The sequence below is a fragment of the Durio zibethinus genome, chromosome 25, assembly GCF_047325235.1.
Source record: "Durio zibethinus cultivar Kanyao isolate XHJ-2024 chromosome 25, ASM4732523v1, whole genome shotgun sequence".
In the NCBI taxonomy this organism is placed as follows: domain Eukaryota; kingdom Viridiplantae; phylum Streptophyta; class Magnoliopsida; order Malvales; family Malvaceae; genus Durio; species Durio zibethinus.
This window is the reverse complement of record NC_143186.1, coordinates 4893661-4916994: the sequence shown is the minus strand read 5'-3', so window position 1 is coordinate 4916994 and position 23334 is coordinate 4893661. Positions and strand designations below refer to the sequence as shown.

Below are 23334 nucleotides of genomic sequence, written 5' to 3'. Positions count from 1 at the left end.
TACCAAATTTAGAGTTAAATATATAGGTGTTGTGCATTTCAGAATCAATTCTATTATTTAATCTAAATCAGTACACAACATTTACGAGTTATCTTAAATAAAGATTTTTTGTGACGAAAGCATGACTGAAAAATGCACTGTGTTGTAAAGTCGGTTAAGTGACGGGTGGCAAGAAAAATATCAGTTAATAGTGACAGTGGCCCGAAAAAAGATACACTAGTGTGCATTTCCAAGTGGAAAAAATTATCTTTTTTTTTAATCAAACTTTTTTTAGCCAAAAAAGTTCGACTTTTTTTTTTTTTAATTTTATTTTTTCTTTTCTTATTTTGCTCCTCTCCGTCTCTCTAATTATTCATATTCAGTTGGAGAATTCGACGTTGCTATGCTTTTTGGCGTCTTCAGCCGTTGTTCCTCAGCCATAAAATTTATTTTATTTTATTTTTAACAAAGCAACCTTTATTTTCCAAACAAACGACAAAATAACCTTATGTCTCAACCTCCGTCTCCATCATAATTGTTAACGGTATTTAATGATAAAAAAATATAGTGATTTTTTTCTTTTTTAGAAATCTTCACTAAATAATTAAAAATATTTTTATTATTTATGTTGATTTAATATATCAGATCAATTAAAAATATTCAACATTATATTAGCTCAACATTATCTTTATTATCCTTTGACGATCTCCTACAACTTACTTATAAATATGAAAGTCCAAGCATTATTAAGATAGATGGATCCTACCCTTTTTGCTCCTTCTTACTTTTTTTTCGACCTAAATTTTTTTTTACTTATGCCTCAAAATGCAAATGTAGGAAATACACCCTGCCTTTGTTTCTAAGTATCATTTTCTTTTATCTTTCTAGGAAAATTTTAAAGTCAAAGTTCGACACCAACGTTTGGGGTGCCAGGTAACAGACTATTATTTCATTAGTTGAGCATAAAACGATGCAGTCACAGAAGAGAACCTTAGAGGAAAGAGAGACAACCATCTTAGTTGGAATAAAAACCCACCATAATCAACATTCAGTATAATCGACCTAACCACAAATGGGCTCGACCATGAAATAATTTCAAGCCCTAACCAAACAAATACAGGCTCTCAAGCAAATGTTACAAACCATAACCCCATCCTAAGTTTCAAAAGTACCTAACTTAGTCACTCTTAACCAAGGAGTCGCTATCAAACAATCGAGTTACAAAGAGGTGGAAGCCTTCTCGATCTCTAGAGAAGAGGAGCACACAAGTTCAGCCCACCATTACCCCAGCCATAATTCAACACAGGCTACGATCAAAAAATTCAAACAAACAAACCCTGAACCCCAACCAAATAGAGATTTAGAAGCTTGGATATAAACATGAAAAAAGAGCTAAAAATAAAAATAGTAGCTTTTGAGGGTGAGCTCAAGTTCTTGGAGACTTCACCCTTCATCAAAGAAATTGACAGAGCTATACCTCCCAAAAAATTTAAAATGCCAACCTTGAAAACCTACATTGGTACTTCTGACCCCTTCAATCATTTGAAACTTTATAGAACTAACATGATGATGCAAGAGGCAGACGAAGTGCTAATGTACAAAAGCTTAGCTACTACATTAAACGGTGCAACTTAGCCTTGATATAACAGCCTGGAACTGAGGTCAATCACAATGTTCAAGGAACTTAACCATTCTTTCCTATCCAAGTTTATGAGTAATTGAAAAGCAAAAAAATTGATCTTAAGTCTGATGTTAATCCACCAAGGATGAAATAAAACTCTAAAGAGCTATGTCACGTGTTTTAACATGGAAGCTCTGTAGGTTAAAAACCTAAAACAAACAATCATTGCCATCATCTTGATAAGTAGACTCAACAACAAAGAGTACCATCCAAAGTTGACATTATTGCTAGAATATCCTAAAACTTTGGCGATGTTCTACTAATAACAAATAAGTACATAAATGTTGAAGCTATGATTAAAACTAGCTGAAGTGAAAAAGGCTCATTCCACCTCTTTGATCGTAAGAAAGATAAAGATTTCTACGATCTTTCCTTAAGAGGGAGACGACATAAGGCTAGAAGCCTCATTAAAGAAAAAAGTTACACTACACTATAATGAATACCTTTTGATAGAGGATTTTAATGCAAATTGAAAAAAACCTCAACTTCAGATGGCACAGAAAATAAAAAGAGATATAACCAAAATATGTGCCTTTTACAAAGATATAGGTCACAACATTAAAGATTGTGTCAACCTAAAAAATAATATTAAAGCTATGATAAGACAAGGTCAATTGAAAAGATTTATGGGATAGATAATATAAGACCAATCTAAAATAGACTACAGGCAAGACCAAAGAACATCCATCTTAGGTAAAGAGGGAATAGTAAAACATAAAAGAACAGAAGCTTAGAAAGATGAGCTGATCCAAGAAGAGGGTCGAACTGATAATAACATGGCAATTGTCAAAGTGATTAATGTGATCACTGGAGATAGCTCCATCATAGCCAAGAGGAAGTTTTACTTAGGCATGGTTATAGTGGTAGGCACCTCGACAAAAAAAAAAAGACTAGAAAGATAAGCTGATCTCATTTAACTCAAAAGATCTTGAAAAAATTCAATAGCCATATGATGATCCCATAGTGATCACAGTCTTAGTGTACAACTATGTAGTCAAACGAATTCTATTTGATAATGGGAGTTCGACTAATGTCATGTACTATGACTGTATGAAAAATATAGGGATTAGTGAAGATCAATTGAAGCCGATCATCATAACACTTATAAGGTTTGAGAATGGGCAAGTACCAATAAAAGAAACCATCAAACTTTTAATCTTCTTAAGGAGTGAACTAGAGACTATTACTCAATTATAGAATTCATGGTTGTAGACATCTCATCAGTTTATAACATGATATTAGGTCAACCTAACTAATCTGTTGTGTGGCTTGTAGGTTCGGCTCTCAATTTGAAAGTGAAATTTTTAACACCCAAAAGGTTGGAGAGGTATAGAGAGACTAATTCATGACGCAACAGTGTTATGTCACAACAATGAAAGGTAAGACTGGGAAGCAGATGGGCAATTCGATAGAAGCTGAGGTCAAAAGCAAAAAAAAACAACCATAAAAAATTGACAAGAAGGAGACAGTCACCAATGAGAATACAAAATGTAAGACCAACCTGACATAAGCACAATCTTAAGCCATTTCGAGCTCTTAAGCTCTATCAAAAGAAAACTTTTACTTTTATTTTTTAAATTTTGAGGTAACACCAAAGACAATCGAGCTTTTAAGTTGGTGTAAGCAACCATATGATACTTGGACCAAGCTAATACGCTAGCCAAAACATAGTATGAAATGAAAAATACATGCCAATTTTGCTACATACATATTTAACAAGTTATTCATAGTATACTAATCATCACATTAGGATCTGTTTTCATAGAAAATGATTCAAACTTAATTGAACAAAAATAGATAATTAATTAAAGTTGGACTTAGACGAAAATCGACCTGAATCAATTAAGTACCTCATAACAATTTTGTTTTGGGATAACATCTTTCAAAAACACATGCAGATTGGAGTTAAGCTTCAATATAAGGATCAGTTAATTCAACTCCAAAAAGATAATGTCGACCTGTTTGCTTGGATACCATCTGAAATGCTTGGTATTGATACTGAAGTGATGGTTCATAAGCTGCACACTAATCCTGAGGTAAAACTAGTTTAGGAAAAGAAAAAAAAATTTACCTTTGAAAGATAATAGGCTATTGAAGAGAATGTTAACAAATTATTATGAGCTAACTTTATCAGGAAGGTCTACTACCCTGAATGGATAGCCAACGTGGTCATGGTCAAAAAACACAATGAAAAATAAAAAATGTGTGTTGACTTTACTAACCTAAATGAAGCCTACCCAAAAAATAACTTTTCTCTTCTTACCATAGATTGACTGGTGAATGATAGTGTCAAGTATGGCCTTTTCAACTTTATGGATGCCTATTCTAGTTATAATTAGATCAAAATGCTAATGGACAACAAGGAAAAATAACCTTTATCATTGAAAAAAGCCTTTACTATTACAAAGTAATGCCTTTCAGATTGAATAATGTAAAGGTGAACTACTAAAGGTTGGTAACAAGGTGTTTAAAAACTTGATTAGTTGTAACATAGAGGTATATATGGATGACATGATAGTTAAGAGTAAGAGTTTGATCGAGCATCTGAAAGACCTCAAAGAGACTTTCAGCATTTTGAGATAGTATAATATAACGTTCAACCCTAGCAAATGTGCTTTTGAGATCACATCGAGTAAATTTCTTGGTTACATGATCAATAAAAAAAAGATTAACGTGAACATAAAAAAAGTTCAGGCAATCTTAATATGAAAGAGTTCACTTTGGTAAAAGAAGTACAGAGGTTAACTAGCAAAATAACCGCACTCAATCGATTCATGTCCAGGTCAACAAAACGATGTTTGCCATTTTTTAAAATCCTCAAAAACATCTTTGACTTCAAGTGGACTTTTTAATGCTAAAAAGCTTTTGAAAGACTCAAAGAGTTTTTATCCTCTCCACATATTCTATCCAAGCTAATACTTGTGAGATCTTGTACCTATATGTAGCTAGCACAGACCAGGTCATTAGCTTGGCCTGATCCAAGAGGAAAAACAATAAAGACTAATCTATTTTATAAGTAAGGTACTGATAAGACCAGAGACTAATTACAAAAGCATAGGAAAGCTAGCTTATACCATCGTCACCTTAGCCAAAAAACTCAAATCGTATCTCCAATCTCACACAATTTATATACTGATCGACTAGTCATTGAGATAAGTCTTACAGAAGCTTGAAATGTTAGGAAGGCTAATTAAATGGGCAGTGGAGCTTAATGAGTTTAACTTACATATATTACCTAGGTCGGCCTTAAAATCATAGGTAATGGCAGACTTTGTCATAGAACTTACCTTGATACATTTTCAAAGACAATTCGAGAAAAAGAATGAAATATTATATAAAGATAATTGGAAATTTTATGTTGATGGATCAACCACAAGCCATAGTAAAGGAGCTAACCTTATTCTAATAAGTCTAGAAGCATTATAATACCTATACGCCTTGAGGTTCAAGTTTAGGGCATCCAATAATAAGGCTAAAAAATATAAAGAGTTGATAGCTAGTTTAAAATTGATAACTAAGCTAAACATTCAATGTATAATAGCGTATAGTGACTATCAACTAGTGGTCAGTCAAATAAATGAAAAGTTCAGAGCTCAAGAAGACAAGATTCAAAAGCATCTCTGTAAAGTGTTGACCTTGGTGGTTGGCTTCAAGAAAATCAAGGTGAAAAAGATATCAAGGTTGGAGAATTCACTAGATGACTCTTTGTCTAAGTTGGTTTCAAAAATAACAATGAAAAGCCTAAACTAAGTTCTGGTAGAAAAGTTAACACATAAAAACATTGAAGACAAGCTCGTAAGATAGATCACGGAGAAGAAAACCTAGATGATGCCAATCAAGGCATACTTGACCATAAGAGCATTATTTGAGAAGTGAATCCAAGCTAAGGCACTAATGAGATAGGCTCTTCGATACACAATGATTGAGAGAAATTATACAAAAGCTTTTTTAGCGTACTCTACTTAAGATATATTGACGATAAAGAAGTAGACTACATCTTACGAGAAATCCATGAAAAAATATGTGAAAGTCACCTTAAACTTCAGACATTGGCTTACAAAGTACTTAAGTAAGGCTATTATTAGCCCACCATAAAAAAGAATACAATCGAATTGGTAAAGAAATACGACAAGTGCTAAAGATTTACTCATTTGCAATATCTCCCCTCAACTGAGCTTACTCCTATCATTAGTTTGTGGCTTTTCATGCAATAAGAAATGGATATCCTCAAACCATTCACCCCAACCACAGGTTAGAGGAGATTTGTTTCAATGTCAATAGATTACTTCACAAAATGGCTTGATTTGAGGCTTTGGCTACCACCACAAAAGCCCAAGTAGAGAAATTCATGTGAAAAACATAGTCTATAGATTCGGCTTATCTCTATCTATAATAACAAACAATAGCAAACAATTTGAAAATTTTAGGTTTAAATAATAGTGTTCAAACCTTCACATCAACCATAAGTTTACATCGATTACCCACTCTTAGTCGAATTGGCAGGTTAAAACTACGAATAAGATAATATTAGAAGCTTTGAAGAAGAGAATTGATGCGACAAAAGAAAAATGGGTTAACGAGCTACCAGGAGTGCTATGGGCCCTAAAGACAACCATGAAAAGTATCTACTAGTGAAAATCTATTCCATTTGGCATTTGAAATAGAGGTTGTGGTACCTGTTAAGATCGACCTTTAGAGCTTAAAAGTTAAACTAGGTTCAGAAAAGAGAAATGAAAAAATACTTAGGGCTGACTTCAACCTCATCAAAGAATAAAAAGATAAAAACTTAATACGGATAACATTTTATCAACAAAAATGACCAACTATTATAATAAAATGATTTGACATAAGCACATTAGGAAGAGCGATTTGGTATTTAAAAAGAAAAAGTTTCAAAAATAGATGACTGAGGTGACAAATTAGTTTAACGTGTAAATAACTATATGTTGTTAAAGAGATTGTCCATGACACAACCTATAAATTACAAGACCTGAATGGCAACGTCATCCTAAGGACATGAAATACAGATAACTTAAAGATTTATTACCAATAGCTTGATTTAAATCAAGCTCATACTTATATTTTATTTTGTACTTAAACACGAGTTAAATTATTCTTGGCTAGCTTACACATAATCGATCTAACAAAATCTAACCTACAACTTTGATGGATTCTTAAGTTAATCCAATTGATTACATAAATCCTCAGCTCAATTAACCGGGCTCAAATTTCATTGATTAGCCATGCTTAAACTTGGAAATAAAGAAAAAAATCATAATAAAATTGAGCTAAAACTTGGACTAAATTGAACAAAATTTTTTTTCTTTATTTCATTTCTATTAAGTACATAAGTTGTTTGTCACGCAGATCATTCCTAACTGAGGTCATTACAAAAAATTGATCTCGTACATTAACAAAAAATTTACAAAATCAAAAATAAAAAGTTAAAAGAATTACTCATCAACAATGTTAGCAACAGTAGCAATGGGGTCAGCATCTTCATCAGTAGGAGCAGTAGTGACAACCTTACCTTCTTCGACCTTATCCACCTCATACTCGAGCCCTAGAGTTACCTTCAGCTTGGCATTCAAGGCTGTATCCTCATCTTTTTTTACCTCTTTCTAATCCATAATGTGAGTTAAGTTCAACCATAAGTTCTTTCTTTGAACACCGTAGTTACTCCCATAAATGGTAGAAAAATAAACTTTTCTGATTTCATATTGTAACGCACAAGTAATACTTTGCTCAGAAAACTCTAGTGGGTCTACTTGCACATGATCTCTCCATAATAACCATATCCTTCCATTTGGAGATGCTGCATAATTGTGAAGAATACCCGAACCATGAAAATGCTTTTCCAGCACATGCTGTATTTTACGATGCTATATTCTAGTTTCTAATAAACACACAATATCTGCCCTTATTCTATTTATTCTATCTACTACACTTTTTTGTTTTTGAGGATCCTTAAATCTTCTAGTATTCCATACTATCAGCTTCATGTTGAAGAACAACTAGGCTTACCTCTAGAGGCAGTGGTTCCCGCCTTAACCTTCTTTCCCTTATCAATTAGACCTTTCTTCTTACTTTTAAGGGCTTTCATTAAATCAGCCACACCTGCAGCTGTTGCTCTTTATTTCTTTGGTAAGTATGGAATTATCTATTCAACTATATTTTTTGAACTCTGATGTACATTACCTTTATCCACTACCAATTTTGATTCCTACACAGCTTTTAGGATCGAAAATCTATTAACAAAACCTGCTCTAGCAGTTGAGAGTGCAATCAAAATCATATTTTCCCTTATGGCACTATCAGGTTTTATCTCAACCACTTCAGTCAACTTTATCTCCTGCGTAGCTATATTACCCTTATCCTTAGGTACCCAAACCATTGCTTCTATCTTTATTTTCTTTGTACACGCTTTATCATTATGCCCAAATACACAACATTGCTTGCATTTTTATGGCATCCATGAAATTTCAACTGAAACAGACATAATTGATCCATCCCTCTTTTCCATTTCAATGAACTTGGCACTTCCATACTTGCCTTCATCTCAACATAAATCTTTGCATATGCCAGTCTCTGCTTATTTGTAGTGATCGAATCCATATATAATGGATTGCCTAGGGCACTCGTTATTTAGTTAAGTCCCTTTTTCGTATAGAGCTCAAGTGGTATATTGCCCAATTGCACTCGTACTGGTAGCATTTCCATGTTAAACTCTAATGATCGCATTCTTGGCTTTTATTTCTAAACAATCAATGATTTGTTTTGGATATGCCATGGCCGATATTCTATCACCTATCCCTAACTTCTTTGTTTGGGAATTGAATGACAAATAGATTTATTTTAGCAGGCTTGATCTCCATTAAACTCCTTTTCACCCATTAAACATTAACCATCTTTTGAAACAAACTAAAATTTGGCATCCTTCCAATAAACTGAGCTACCAACGAGCTTTGCCATTGATAGATACCTTTCTCGAAGACATAATCAGAAGGTTCTACGATTATTTTGTCGTTTGTCTATTGAAGGGGAAAGTACTCAAATGCTTGATCCATTGGGGCTACAAATAGATTCCTTCAATCTATTTGCGATCTCCTTTCATTACCTTGCAGGTTGACAATCTTCTTTGCATTCAGCCCAACAACCACACAGTCTTCATTGTTAATTTTAGTATTACATTGATCCTGACTAAAATTCTCGAAAGAAGGCAATTATGAAGCAAGAGGTGGTTTCTTTGATATCATTGATCGCTACTTTCTCAAAACACCAAATTAAGTTCAATGAAGAACCAAATCACCAAATTTATTTTGGAACCAAAGAAATCACTACTAGAATGAAAGAAATTAGATGAAACAAGCTTGTAATGATGAAATTTGCACCAGAATCGATAACTTAGGTGAGGAAATCCTTCACTCAAGAAAGTCCTGCTATCGTGAACCAAGAGCCTTTCCTAATCATGCACTTGAGCTTTTTTTTTTTATCATAGATTGTTATTATAGCTGTGATTTCCATTGTATAGAGGAAAAGCAAGAATGGGTGTTGCTAGCTGAGAATCTCATAAAGTAGCTAGGGAGGTTTGTTAGCTTAACATAAAACGTCAACTAGGAGAAATGTAATTCATTCGGTTATGAGAAATACAATCAATCTTCTCTTCTTTGGATTTTTTTTTCTATTCTCTGTCTCTATTATGTTCTTCTATTCGTATCAGTGGTATTATAGACTAAGACCTAGCAATTATGATTGATGAAATCACAACCCGACTAAAAGGAAGTTCAACAGCTGGATTCAAGGCTAGATCTATAATTTGAAAGGTTTCAACTGGAGCTAAAACACGATCTCAAAAAGATGTTGTAGATGGCTTTTAGCCTCTTGTTTAGATTATTAAACTTGAAGCAGATCAAAATAATGTAGAAGTATTTTGAAGAATTTGAAGAATTTATGAAATTTATGTAATTAAATGTTGAACATGTTGTCAATCTTTTCATCAACAATTTGAAGCCTAATCTTTTTAAAGTAGTAAGATTCTTTTGCCTAAAATCCTTGGCACATGCTTCGAAATTAGCTAAACACTTAGAGTCTTGGTTTTATGAACCATCTATTCCGAATACGGCTATTACCATTCAAACAGGGATTGATTTTTTAGCAAGGTACAGGATGTATCATCAAATATTCAATATGAGTCCATAAGATCTAGTTTCATTCAAGTAACAGATTCTAGCCAATTAAAAAGGATTTTCTAATCAATCTAAAGGTCATTTTGATTCCATTAGTAATTAGGATTGGGAATATCACACATTGATTAACAAAAGAGAGATTCAACAACTAAAAGAAAGATTAATTCTTTGGGATCCTTTCTTTATTCAAACAAAACGAATGAATAGAATCAGATCGATTCCTTAAATGCCTTTTTGGATATTTCTTAATGTCCTGGCTATTCATGAAATGTGAAAGCAGATGAATAATCATTTATTTTTAGAAGAAATCGAAGGATTTCTTGGGAATCCTACAAGATCTATTTGTTCTTTTTTCTTGGATAGATGGTTAGAACTTCATCTAAGTTTGAATCCTCTCGATGGGTCTACTAAACGTCAAAAACTGTTGAAGAAAGAACAAAATGTTTCTTTTGTCCCTTCTAGATGATCAAAAAATAAAGAACTCATTAATATATTCAAGATAATTATGTATTTATAAAATACCGTCTCAATTTATCCTATTTCATTAGATCCGAGATGTGATATGGTTTCAACTGATGAACTGGGCAATTCTAATAAGATTTCATTCTTGAACAAAAATCTATTTTTTTATTTATTTCATTTATTCCATGACCAGAACATGAGGGATACAGTTACACCATGATTTTGAATAAAAAATAAAAGATTTCAAGAAATGGTAGATTTGTACACTTTATCAATAACTAAGCCAGATCTAGTGTATTCTAAGGGATTCGCCTTTTCTATTGATTCTTATCGATTAGATCAAAAATAATTCTTGAATGAGGTATTCAACTCTAGTGATGAATCAAAAAAGAAATCTTTATTGGTTCTACCTTCTATTTTTTATGAAAAAAATGAATATTTTTGTCAAAGGATAAAAAAATGGATTCGGATATCTTGCAAGAATGATTTGGAATATCTAAATCCAAAAATGGTGGTATTTGTGAGCAACAACATAATGAAGGCAATCAATCAAGATAGATTGATCCAAAATCTAATTCAAATCCAATATAGTACCTATGGATACATTAAAAAAATGTATTGAATTGATTCTTTTTAATGAATCAATCTTATTGCAACTTCAAATATGAAATTCAAAGGGATCAAATGGGGGATAATACTTTGAATTATAAAACTATAATGACACTTAGACTAATTATGAGATTGGAGAAAGCTTGGCTCTACAATGAAAAGAATAAAGACAAAGTATTACTATGTATTAATAATTAATGATATACAAGTATAACATAAGACATGAGTTAAGAAGTTCAATAAGAAAAAAAAAATCATGATTGTGATTGTTATTGTTCTCGTTATCATTATTAGAAACTAGATATACTAAACAATATCAAACAAGCAAAGAAGCAACAATGTTGAACCCTTCTTTTCTTAGTTTCAAAAGGCAAACATCTTCAAAATGACTTAGCAAATTCAAAGAAAGTTATCCCAAGACTAGGAGCTCGGAGTCCTGCCATGATCAAGTGCAATGTCAACAGGCAATAGTGAAGCTACATGATGCATTTCAAGGTCTAGATTATAATCTATTATAATTGAGGATTGCTCATTAGAGCCTTCTCTACTATCGTTGCACCATTCGAGGATTGGATTGGAAGAAAAAATTGCATTAAATAGTTTCAAGTAGTTTTCATGTGTAATGTTGATCTATTATGGTATTTTTTCTTTTGATTTCAATAATACATTGTTATCAAAGGAAAAGCAAGCATTAAAAGAATTGATTAGGAAAATGGGAAATTGTCATAATCAAATAAGAGATAGTAATAAGTAAAAGATTCAATCAAATTATTTCTTTAACAATTTATTCAACAATGACACCCCTAGTTGCCATCTTGGTCAATTATGCATTGTCACTACCTTATTTGAACTTTTCAATAATCCTTATCTTGTATTCAAAAGTATAAAAATCATGGATGGATGGCTATTAGGGGCAAAATGGGCCTTGGCCCCCTTAAAAATTTTAGAAACCATTAAAGTATACATATATAAATTTAAATTAATTTAAATTAATTCTTCAAAATTAAAATGATTAATTTTTATGGTTTTATATTTAATTATGTACATTAATTTTATAGGGATTAAAATCATATTGTTTTTTTTTTGTCTATTTATTGTACCCAACAATAATTACTTATAAACCCTTAAAATTAAGAGGTCTATTTTAAGTTTTAAACTATAATCACGTGAAATTAATAAAAATCAAATTAACTTTTTAGTTTTTTAAACAAGACCCCAATTCTCCAATTAAATTTTAAACATAAATATGTTTTTCCTTTTCTTCTTTTTAGCGTACTATAATTTTTTCTTTTCATGTAATATTTTCACTTTTAGTTTTACTCTAAATCTCTATCTCATCTTATAATCTTTAAAAAAAAAAAATTGGAACCACTTTATAAAATGTTAAAAAAAAAACTATAACTTCTAATCTCAAAGGTAAATTTTATTATTTTAAAAGTATATTTATTTTCTTACTTCAATAAAAAAAAAAATATGTTTTTTAGCTATTAGTTTGTTTATACTTTTTTATTTCAATTTTAAATTACCAAAAGAACAAAAAAATAAAAAAAAATCAAGAAAGCTTGAGTATTTGAAGGTCTTTTTTTTTTTTTTTAAGTTTAATGTTGTCATAGTAATATTTTTATAATTTTATGAATATATTATTTTTATTATATATTGTTTATATATATATATATATATATACACACACACACACATATATATATATATATATATATTTGAGGAGAGATTTGTTTTATATCAGTGCAAAACAAATTGTTTTATACTCTTTTTATAATCTTATGTAGAATTAATATTTTTACAAACCAAAAGTTATATTTAACAGCTTATTCATATCCGTTATATCTGTAAAATTTCAAGTCAATGTGATACCTTATACTTTTGATTTTTATATATGATAGAATTCATAAAATAAGTGTTATAGAAAAAAAGATATAATATTAATTGGCCTCTCCAAAATTAAATGTCAAGATCTGGCACTAACAATAAAATTATTGTGTTGAAAGGTATGTTGGATTACCATGCAAAAAAAGTTTGACCCTATTTCTGATATGAATAAATTTTTTTGATTTTGTGAAGAAATTGATTCACACTGATGTTACCAAAACACAGTTGATAGACAAAATTAAGAGATCAAGGAAAAAAGTTTGAAAATAATGTTAAAGGTAAAAAGGGGGAGGACTAGACTTTCTCTAAGACCCATGAGCAGAAAGCTTTTGAGTTGTCAAAAACGATATGGAGTAAAGATGAAATTAGTGGAAAAAGTTAAGTCCTCTACTGCTAAGCTAAATGTGAAAGTAAAAGGAAATACCAAGACACTAAAAATAGAGTTGCTTTTTTCACTTGAAAAGAAAGTTGATGGTATGAAGCCAATAGACGTGGATAAGTTGGAGTCTAAGAGTTTGGATAGTTTATTTGATAAGAGGTTTGGTATGGCTAGCAAACAAGAGAAAGTTCTAAAGCATGGATTGGAAATAATTAAAGGAGAAAAGAGGGCAGCTTCGTATGCAAAATGGAGGAATTTGTGAATTTTTTAGTTGAAACTCTTGTTGCTGAGTTGGTTAAGGAGAAAGACAAGTTAATGTTAGAGTTTTTGAGTCAAAAGACAAATAGGATGCTAGTATAAGTAATGATATTTATATGTGCATTTTAAAGAAATGTAATTTTATGGTTATTTGGTATTTTGTCCTTATGTTTGCCAATTGAAAGGTATCAATAGTACTTACTTTTAGTAACTTGGATTATATTAATATCTTGCATAAAAATTAACTTTTGAAGTTATTTTTGTCTTTTTAACTACTTGTATGCTTAAATAGCTTGCTAATCAACATAATTGTGATGCTTGGATTTGCTTGATGTTTGGATTAGAGGTCATCTTAGATGTTTTCCCTTTATGAATTCCTTGACTGCATCTTATAATGTTAATTTTTTTTTTTTTTTTATGTTGCTACCTTGTTCGCTAGTAGTTAGTGCAAAAGCAAATTAGAGAGAAAATATCACTAGTAGTGAAATCTTAGTGCAAAAAGAATTATTGAACCTTTTATTGCTTCAAATAAGATTTTTTTTTAAATATTGTGAACATGTTAAAGCATTTTGCTATGTCTTGCCCAAGCTTATGTTGCTAAAGTTGCAATTTAAAATATCTCCTACTTTTTGTCATTAATTCCTGTGATACTTGATAAACATTATATTTCAAGTGGAAGCTTTTAAATGTCTAGACATATTTAGTTTGCTTTTTCAATGATTGTTCGTTTTTTATATAAGAATATAAATATGTGAGTTAACAACTTTGGAGGGAGAGTAAGAGTGATAATTGTTGGAAACATCTTATATAAATATATAAAAACCAAAACTTATGAAAAAAAAAAGGGTGATTGTCATATATGGATAGTCTTAGTTTTTAACATGTGAATAGCCTTATATATCGCCATGTATCATTACTAAATATCTTTAATTTGATTTAGGCTTTGTTTAATAACCATGAAAATGATTTTTGGAAATCATTTTCTTTACTTTTCAATAATTGGAAGGAGGAAAATAGTGAGGTCAATAGAAAATCATTTCGGGTTCAATGAAAAAATGAATGGAAAAAGTAAAAATTGTCTTCCATTCTTTTTGGGTGGAAGACAATTTTCTTAAAGACCAAAACTCTTCCCTAAAACTCATCAAACCCATAACAACTCCAAACTCAACATCCCTAAGACTTACCCAACTACAATAGCCACCAATGAAACAACCGACAACAATCACTGTCTCTCCCACACCTTTTTCCTTCAACCATCAAAACACTTTTGTAAGTTTTTCTTTGTAGCTACCAAGAATGCTTAGAAGCTCTAATAAAGACTTCTTTCATAGGTTTTCTTTTTGCAAATCAAACTAAAAATGTTGGAAAAGGCAGATTAGAAAAGAGGTATTATATGATTTTGAATACCCACCCATAAAAGACTTCTCCACAAGCTTAAGTTAATCCACATGATTTTGAAAATTAATGGCATTACATGAATACCCATGGCTTTGTGCTTTTTTCTAGAGAGTTTTAGATGAGATATTTGGTTTTCTTTACCAAATTTCCTTTTTCCCTACCCGTTAGATTCTTTTTAGCACATTTCCACCTCGAAACATCATTGCTTGAATATCATTGCTCTAAATTTTCAGTAGGAGTTGGAGTTTTGTGGTGTTTTTGGTATGTGAGAGAAAGAGGTAATAATAAGATAAAAGCTAAAGAAAAGAATAAGGAAAGAAGAAAATATTGAGTATTTTTCGACTGATACAAAATATTAAAAATTGATTTTTTTTAAAACAATTATCCAAACAATAGAAAATTATTTCTTTTTGGAAAGAATCTTTGAAGAAAATTTTTTATTTTTCACAAGTTGATTTCGGTTTATCGAACCAAGCCTTAATTATTATATTACTACTTATATCCCAAATTAATTGAGATTATAAAATATATATATATATATATAATATCAATTGATCCTTCATAAATTAAATGTTATGATCAGTCACTGATAAAAATAAATGAGATCGAAATTTAACTTAATTAATTTATTCAATTATTTTAATTGATGATATTAAACAAATCTGAATTCAAATTTTAATACCTATAATGTGATTTTTTTTTGTAACTGAATTTTAATACTTAATTAACTTAAAAAAAAAAGGAATGCTGCCAAATGCAAATGATCACTCAAAAATGATAATAAGAATGGCTTAAATTCTTCTCTAAAAATGTGCCAATCCACCATTCGTAGAAGTTTTAATGGTGAACGTGCAAAAGAGTGTATTGCATTAAAGGCTATGCGAATGATGATAGTAACTAAACCCTTTAGGAAAATGCCTATGGTACTCAAATTTTTTTTCCATTTCTAGATGTATTTTAGACTTGTAGTAATTGATATACATCGGGACTTTAGGCATTAATCAAAATCTGAAAAAAGAAAAAAAAAAGATTATTTATGCATCTGATGCATTTAATTTTCAAGCTAAGATTGTGTAATTATTTCAACATGAACACACAGAAAAGAAAGCATTCAAGTTGAAGCAAGGGATGACAGCAATTCATCTATTGAAGTCTTGTAAAGTAGTGACAAGAACAAGTTAACTATATATGAAGAACAAATATAAGTAGATTCAAATTGGTAACATAAAAACTATTTCATGGACTGACTTGAAGCTAAACCATCAGAGCTTGAATTGAACCCAACCAAACAGCTTTGCCTCCTCATAATTTCGTTGTTGCCTGCCAGCACCTGAGCCTTCTCCAGCATATCCTCCAATAATCCACTCCCACTAATAGGCATACTCATTGTGCTGGTTGTTATTTTGATCAAGTGTAACCTCTGAACTCCCATCTTGGGACAACAATTGGTTTGAAGGGAGCTCCGTTTTCAATGGATAAACAAATGTAAGAGTTGGTAATTTGGTATAAATTGACCTGAAGCGAAATGGGGACGAAGGATCCTTGAGGATGAAGCAAGATCAAGTGTTATTTATCATTTATGGACGTTGATAAGATCCTTCCATTTCATTTACCAGCAACTTGGGAAGGCATCGCCTTAAAATAAGTTAAGTGCGAGGTTCAAACGAGAAAAGGCTTACGGTGGGTACGTAGGCACCCAGAGACGAGGAAGGGCGTGATAAGTGATGAAATGCTTCAGGGAGTTGAAAATAAGCATAGATCTGGAAATTCCTGAATAAGTCAACTTTTTGAACTGCTGCTGAATCCATGGGCATACAAGAGACAACTTGACGAACTGAAACATCTTAATAGCCGAAGGAAAAGAAAGCAAAAGCGATTCTTGTGGTAGTGGCGAGCGAAATGAGAGCAGCCTAAACCGCGAAAACAGGGTTGTGGGAGAACAATAAAAGCATCATGCTGCTTAGCGAAGTAGTGAAGTGCCAAACTCTAGATGACGCCAGCCCATAGTGGAAAGCATCACTAGCTTACACTTTGACCCGAGTAGCATTGGGGCACGTGAAATCCCGTGCGAATCAGCAAGGACCACCTGGCAAGGCTAAATATTCTTGGGCGACCGATAGCAATGTGGTACCGTGAGGAAGGGCGAAAAGAACGGGGAGTGAAATAAAACATGAAACCATATGCTCCCAAGCAACGGGAGGAGCCCAGTTGCGCTTGTCCAGTCTAATAAATATAAGTATTTTAAATGTTTGTCAAGTCAATTAATATTTGATTAGTTTCAGAGGTGCTAATTGCAAGGGTTGTTAGTCTTCGCTGAGCCATCATTTTGTTGGCATATGGATATATTGGCAGCAATTAAATTCAGCCAGTGAAATACAACATAGAAAATTCCCAACTTCTTTCTCTCAATTCTTCTTCTCCTTTCTCTTATTAAGTTGTAAAGGTACTCTGTTGCATCTTCTTCATCTTCACATTTAGCCCATATCAATCTTCTAGGCTCTTTTGAAGCCATCCTTAAGCAAGTTAACAATATAACGGCCAGGATCCTTCCAAGCAAAAATGCTTGCAGGAAGTACAGAGAGCAAGAAAAATAAAAAACCAAACAGCAAACCGCAATGCATTACATGTTAAAGCTGCCATTGATTGAAACTGGAATCATCCACTTTCAATGTTACAGCTTCTGCCTAACCTACGACTACAACCTAACTACAGATAAAGCAGCGCCAGATTTAATTTGACTATCAGAAATGTCACTGAAACAAACCAATTACAATGTATTGGCACTCCTCACTTCTCATCAAGAATCACTTTGCTGTTGTTGAGATTACTGTTGCTGTGGCTGACGCTGAGGCCATGGCATGAAGGCCATGGGCGGTCGAGGCTGCTGGCCTGGATACAATGCAGCTTGATCAACTGGCTTTCCCATTATCATCCCAGTGGGTCCCACAGTATGCTGTGGGACGTAGTAATACGGAATATCAGCAGGTGAACCAACTAAAGGGTTAGCGGCCTTAGTAACCCCAAGTCCCTCCTCTTTCAACTCATCCCTTGGAATAATATCAACTAAGAAATCAAAAACGTCAGTCCTTGAAATGGCCGCTGCAATATCATTCTTCTGTAGTGTCCTCCTTTTGTTCTCTTCTGTATGGATCCAAGACCGTAGAGTCAGTTCCAAGATGAACATTTCACAAGCCTTTGCAAAAACAACAGGAGCCTCTGCTGATATCATCCTCACATCTTCATCCGCTTTCATTATCTTTTTGATACGGGCAAGTGGGAGACTGTGATTCTTGAAGTCTGCCATTTGCTCAATTTCTTGCATTTGGTTGGCCCAGAACATTTGAAGCTGCTGTTGTTGTTGCTGCTGCTGTTGGTGGTGGAAGTGCTGGGCTTGTTGGTAGGCAAGTTGGCGTGGAGAACTAGAGAAAGCTGCCGGAGGCTGAGTGGGTGAAGGGACTGCTACTGCTGGAGTGCCAGCAGCAAACAGTGGAGCAGTTTGATAAGGACTAGAAGAATAGCCCATCTCGCCTGCACCAGGTACAACTCCCATCACAGGCTGTTGTTGCTGCTGCTGCTGCTGCTTTTGTGTTTGTTCTGATTGATCCATAGTAATTTTCCAGAAGCTCCCTTTGCCCTTGTTCTATCTTCTCATCACCACACTGTTACAAATAAAGATAACAAAGTATATATCAAGCTGATAATAATGGACTGTTCCTAACATATATACTTCAGACCACAATTTTTAAGATTCTATACTAGTAAGTACATAACTTGGGTGAAGAACAGCACAAATCACATCTCTTTTATAGTTTTACCACTCCCATGACAAGAAGCATTGCTTCCTGATTATACCCAGGGCCATAAGTATGTCAAAATCTACAATAAATTTAAAGGGCATTAAGATCAAATGAAAAAAATGAAGCCTAAATCTCTAAGTTGACATATCATAAAAAGATGAAACTGATTCTACTCTCATAGGTTTAAAAAATGAGGAGCTTTTCTATAAGAAAACAGAAACTTTAGACATGAGGAAATACTGTCCATACTTTTTGAACACCCAATAAATTATAACAAAATCTCTACATGTGGATGTACATCCATCATAAAATAGGCATACTGACTCGCTGCGAATGCATAAATTAATGTGTTCCAGTGTTCTATTCCTATCTTTCAAGCCTCAGTCATATCAAAATAATTGAAACTTTCAATAGAGAGGAGCTACTGAACAGGAGTAACTCAAAACATATTATGTTAAGTTGAACTTCAACTGTATCTCTGCTTAACCAGCAAGGAACTCCACCTCCATCTCCTCCACTCAACCTTGCTGCGTGCCTTTTTCTTTTATCTAGTTCAGCTTTTACATATAACACACAACTAGGTTATAACTCGTGTAATACACGAAATAATTTTATTTATTTAATATGAATATATAATTTCTTTTCAAAATTATATTCAAATATTTAAAACTCATAACATATATAAAGTTTATATATATGACTTGTCATTAAAAAATAAAATTTTTGAAAATAGTAAAAAAAAATTGTCTCTCTTTTGGATATTTTTGTTTACAATAATATTTATACACTTATAAAATTATATAAAATAAAAATAAATTATCTTTTTTAAAAAATAAAAAAATATATTATTGAATGATAAATTAAATAATAAAAGAAGTATTAACACATTTTTACTTTAGTAATCTTGACTAAATTATTATACAAAATATGAAAAACGTTAAAAAATATGTGAAAAAAATAAGTTGAAAAAAATATTATTTTTCATAAGAATGAAACTATAATAATAATAAAATATATTTTAGAAAAAATTTATAAACAAAAAAAAAAATTACAATAGTAATACAATATATTTTAAAAAAATGTTACTGAAAAAATAAAAAATTGATGTATAACACATTACATTTGTAGTCTTAAATTTGCAAAAGAACTCTGTAATGGCAATTAGAAATAAATAGATAACTTTTAAATTAATTTTTTAAAATTTAAAATGGATATAATAAGTGATAAAGATAATATTATATTTTTTGCATTTATTTGAAAAATAAATTGATAATTAGAGTTCAAATGGATATAATCATTTTAACAATCTTATTATTTAAAGATTTAAAATGAAAATTTTTTGAAATTTCAAAATCTTACATAAAATTGCTTGAATTTTTTATATCTTACATAAATTTTTTAAAAAGATAATTTTGCAAATTAAGATAAAAAAGATTATTGAAAGATTTTAATAAACTTAATCTTTGTAAATTTTAAACATGTTTCAAAGATTTTGATAATTAAATAATTTTTTAAATAAGATTATTTGGTAAACAACTAAAATTATTTATTAAAAAATAAAATCCATATTTCATATATTTAATTTTAGAATATATATTTCTAAATTGATTTGATCTTTAATTATAATTTGAATAATTTTGATATTTGAATAAATTTAAAATTATCTAATTTGTAATTAAAAAAATTATCTTTTTTTCTAAAAAAACTATCTTATGTGTCATTTAAGAAAGTTGTCCACATAGGCACCTATGTGGCAAACTTATTTGTGTATAATATATATATATATATATATATATTAGATTAGGCATAAAAAATCAACTGAATAGGGTGGTTCAGAAGAAGAAACAATCTCTGCTGGTTAAGTGGTTGTCACTAATACTAAAGTCTTTCTATGTAAAACACTGAAACAGATATGTTATTAGTATATGTGAAAATCAGAACATAAAAACTATTCTCTTTTATTCAGATGTTTTATGTAGATTATTTAGCTAACTAATTCACAATCACAAGTATTTCTACTGAAATTTTAAGAGAAAAGGCAAAATGTTTATCATATCATTTTTCCACCAGTAATTGACTATTACATCCAAGCAGTTATGTGAATTTTTAGCTCTAACACAAAAAAAAAAAAAAAAAACCAAAGGCAACAGACATTCATCAGAACCTTATGACAATAAGATGTCTCTCACCACCTGAGAATAGGAATATTTGCAAGCCATTGAAACAGGCATCTTTTTAACAAATGTCACTAGCTTGACCTGAAACTTCCTTTCTCTGATTCTTTCTAATGTTTTACATAGAATATTTAACTACCTTACTCACAATCACATACCAACCAACTAAAAACCATACAAAAAACACAAAATTTTTAGAGCGCTGATAATGTGATACCACTAGTTGTTGACAATTATATTCAATGCAATCTCCTAATCCTAGCTCTAGCTAGCCACAGACAAGAAATTAGTTAGAACTCCATGATAAATGAAGATTTCTCTTTAGACATCTAGAAATATACACTCATAGCAGCAACTAAATGCCATCTTACAACAAATCCCTCTGTTGACAAGTTGAAGTCACCAAAAAAAAATTCTAAACCCACAGAGAAAGTAATTTTGAATAAAATGTTAACGAACAGCTAAAAAACTAAGCTCAATAATTTTTCACATTAACGTTGCAAAAGCAACTAGAATTCAAGCAATAATATGCAACAATTTTTTTTAATAAACAGCTCTCCCTCGATTCATGCTACATAAGATCATTTATTTGTGTCCTTGAATGTATGTAAGCATATCTAAAGTGGAAAATTCAAAAACATTTTCAATTTGAGGATCCAAACCCCTTGAATTTCAACAACAAAAGAATTTATTATAGCTACACTTGGAAAAAAAAAAGAAAAGAGATCATATTCCTTTTTTCTTCAATATCTTTGGCCCACCTCACCACTCCCCTTTTCCTATCGTGAGCGTAAAGAACAGAGGAAGACAGCAATTAAGATATGATTAACCAATTTCGGAATTCACTTTGACTTTGAACAATTTGATTCTACTACTGAATTAAAAAAGGATAAGAAAATACAGATAATCAACCACTTCAACCTATACACATAATTGATGATTAAACAAATAATAAAAGTCCTTTTTTCTTGCCTAAAAAAACACTGAATTTTAAGAAAGATAAACATGCATGCAATGCAAAAGGAAATAAACTTCTGACCCATTCATTCAAACAATAACCCTAACTGCTCTGCTTGCTTCCTAAGATTAACTAAGAACTGATAACAAAACCTCTTTTTTTTGGGGGGAAAAAAACAGTTTTTAGAACAATAATTACTCAAATTTTGAACTTTTTTCTTTTATTATTTTAGCACAAGATTAGTGGTCACAGAGGTAAAACAATACAAAAGATAAATAAAAAAAAAAAAGAAAATCTTTTTGTTTAGTATTTGGTTCTTTCCCACCAACCAAACAAGAGAGTAGCAACCTCAGAAAACCCAAAAATAAACCCAAAAATTAAAAATTATATAAATTTACCGATAATTTCTCCTTTCTGCAGCTGAATCCTCTCAGAAACCAAAAAAAAAAAAGAAAAAGGGTAACGCAGAGAGAGTTAAAAGGAGGGACTTAGATAGGTTTTGAAAGTAAATAAACAAAAGAAAAAGGAAGTGCTTTAATTTTGAAAGAGAAAGAGACTTCTGGGGGTATCTAAGAGAAGGACACGTGTCGATCAGTGAGAATCCTTACTCTGGACAGAGGTTTTTTCCAATACCACGTGGCTAATCAACTGGTTGAAAGGTCAGAGGAATAGGCTCGTGTATACCACCGGTGAATGATAGCAAATGTTGGCTGTGGAGGGCTGTTTTGGTGAAAAAGAGTCAAGTTCAAGGGTATTTTAAGATAGTTCTGTAAAAGTATATGGAGCACGTGGAAAGCATGTGGTCGTGCGATAAAGATCAAAGATGCGAAGTTAGAGAGATGAGGTCACGTGAGGAAAAGCGGACGTAACGTTGATTCATTTGTTAGGTAGAAAATAACTTTTAAAAAATAATTTTTATATTTTTAAGTGTTTATTTGATAAAAAAATTAATTATTTAATAAAAATAATTTATTAGTCAACAAAAAATGAGATAATTTTTTAAAAAATTATCTCATTTTTTGTTGACTAATAAATTATTTACTCTTTTTAAAATAGAAAGATAATTTTTGAAAAAAATTGTTTATGAATAAATTATTTATCAATGTGTTTAAGTATAATTTTATTCAAATAAAATATTATATATAATTTTTTAAACTCAAATTTAATTTGATTTGATTTAAAATATTATTATATTAATAATAATTTTTTTATTTAATTTTACTTAAAAAATTAAAATATTAATATTAAAAGTCTTAATATTTTAATTTTAAATACTTTTATTGTTATACTTAAGTAAGACTTTAAATATAATATTTTAAGCTCAAATTTGATTTAATTCGACTTAAAATATTATTATATTAATAAAAAATTATTTTATTTAATTTTAATTAAAAATTAAAATATTAGCATTGAAAGTCTTTTGATAATTTAATTTTAAATATTTTTATTTTGTATATTATTAAACATAAATATTTTTAATATTTCAATAATAAATAGTATTTTATTATTTCAATAATAAATAATAAATGTTTTATTAGTTTAATAATTAATGTTAAATAATATAAT

At 30.9% G+C, this 23334-nt stretch overlaps 1 pseudogene across 2 annotated transcripts; it reads right to left on the bottom strand.

Moving 5' to 3' along the window:
• Nucleotides 1-17353: 17353 nt before the first annotated feature.
• Nucleotides 17354-22302, bottom strand: LOC111276084 (nuclear transcription factor Y subunit C-2 pseudogene; annotated as a pseudogene). Of its 2 annotated transcripts, none has more exons than XR_016333654.1 (2): nucleotides 22167-22302; nucleotides 17354-18498 (listed from the first exon to the last, which is right to left on the bottom strand). The product of XR_016333654.1 is annotated as a nuclear transcription factor Y subunit C-2 pseudogene, transcript variant X1 (transcript). The 2 variants fall into 2 exon arrangements; XR_016333655.1 differs by having other exon boundaries at nucleotides 17354-18715; nucleotides 22167-22278.
• Nucleotides 22303-23334: the final 1032 nt, after the last annotated feature.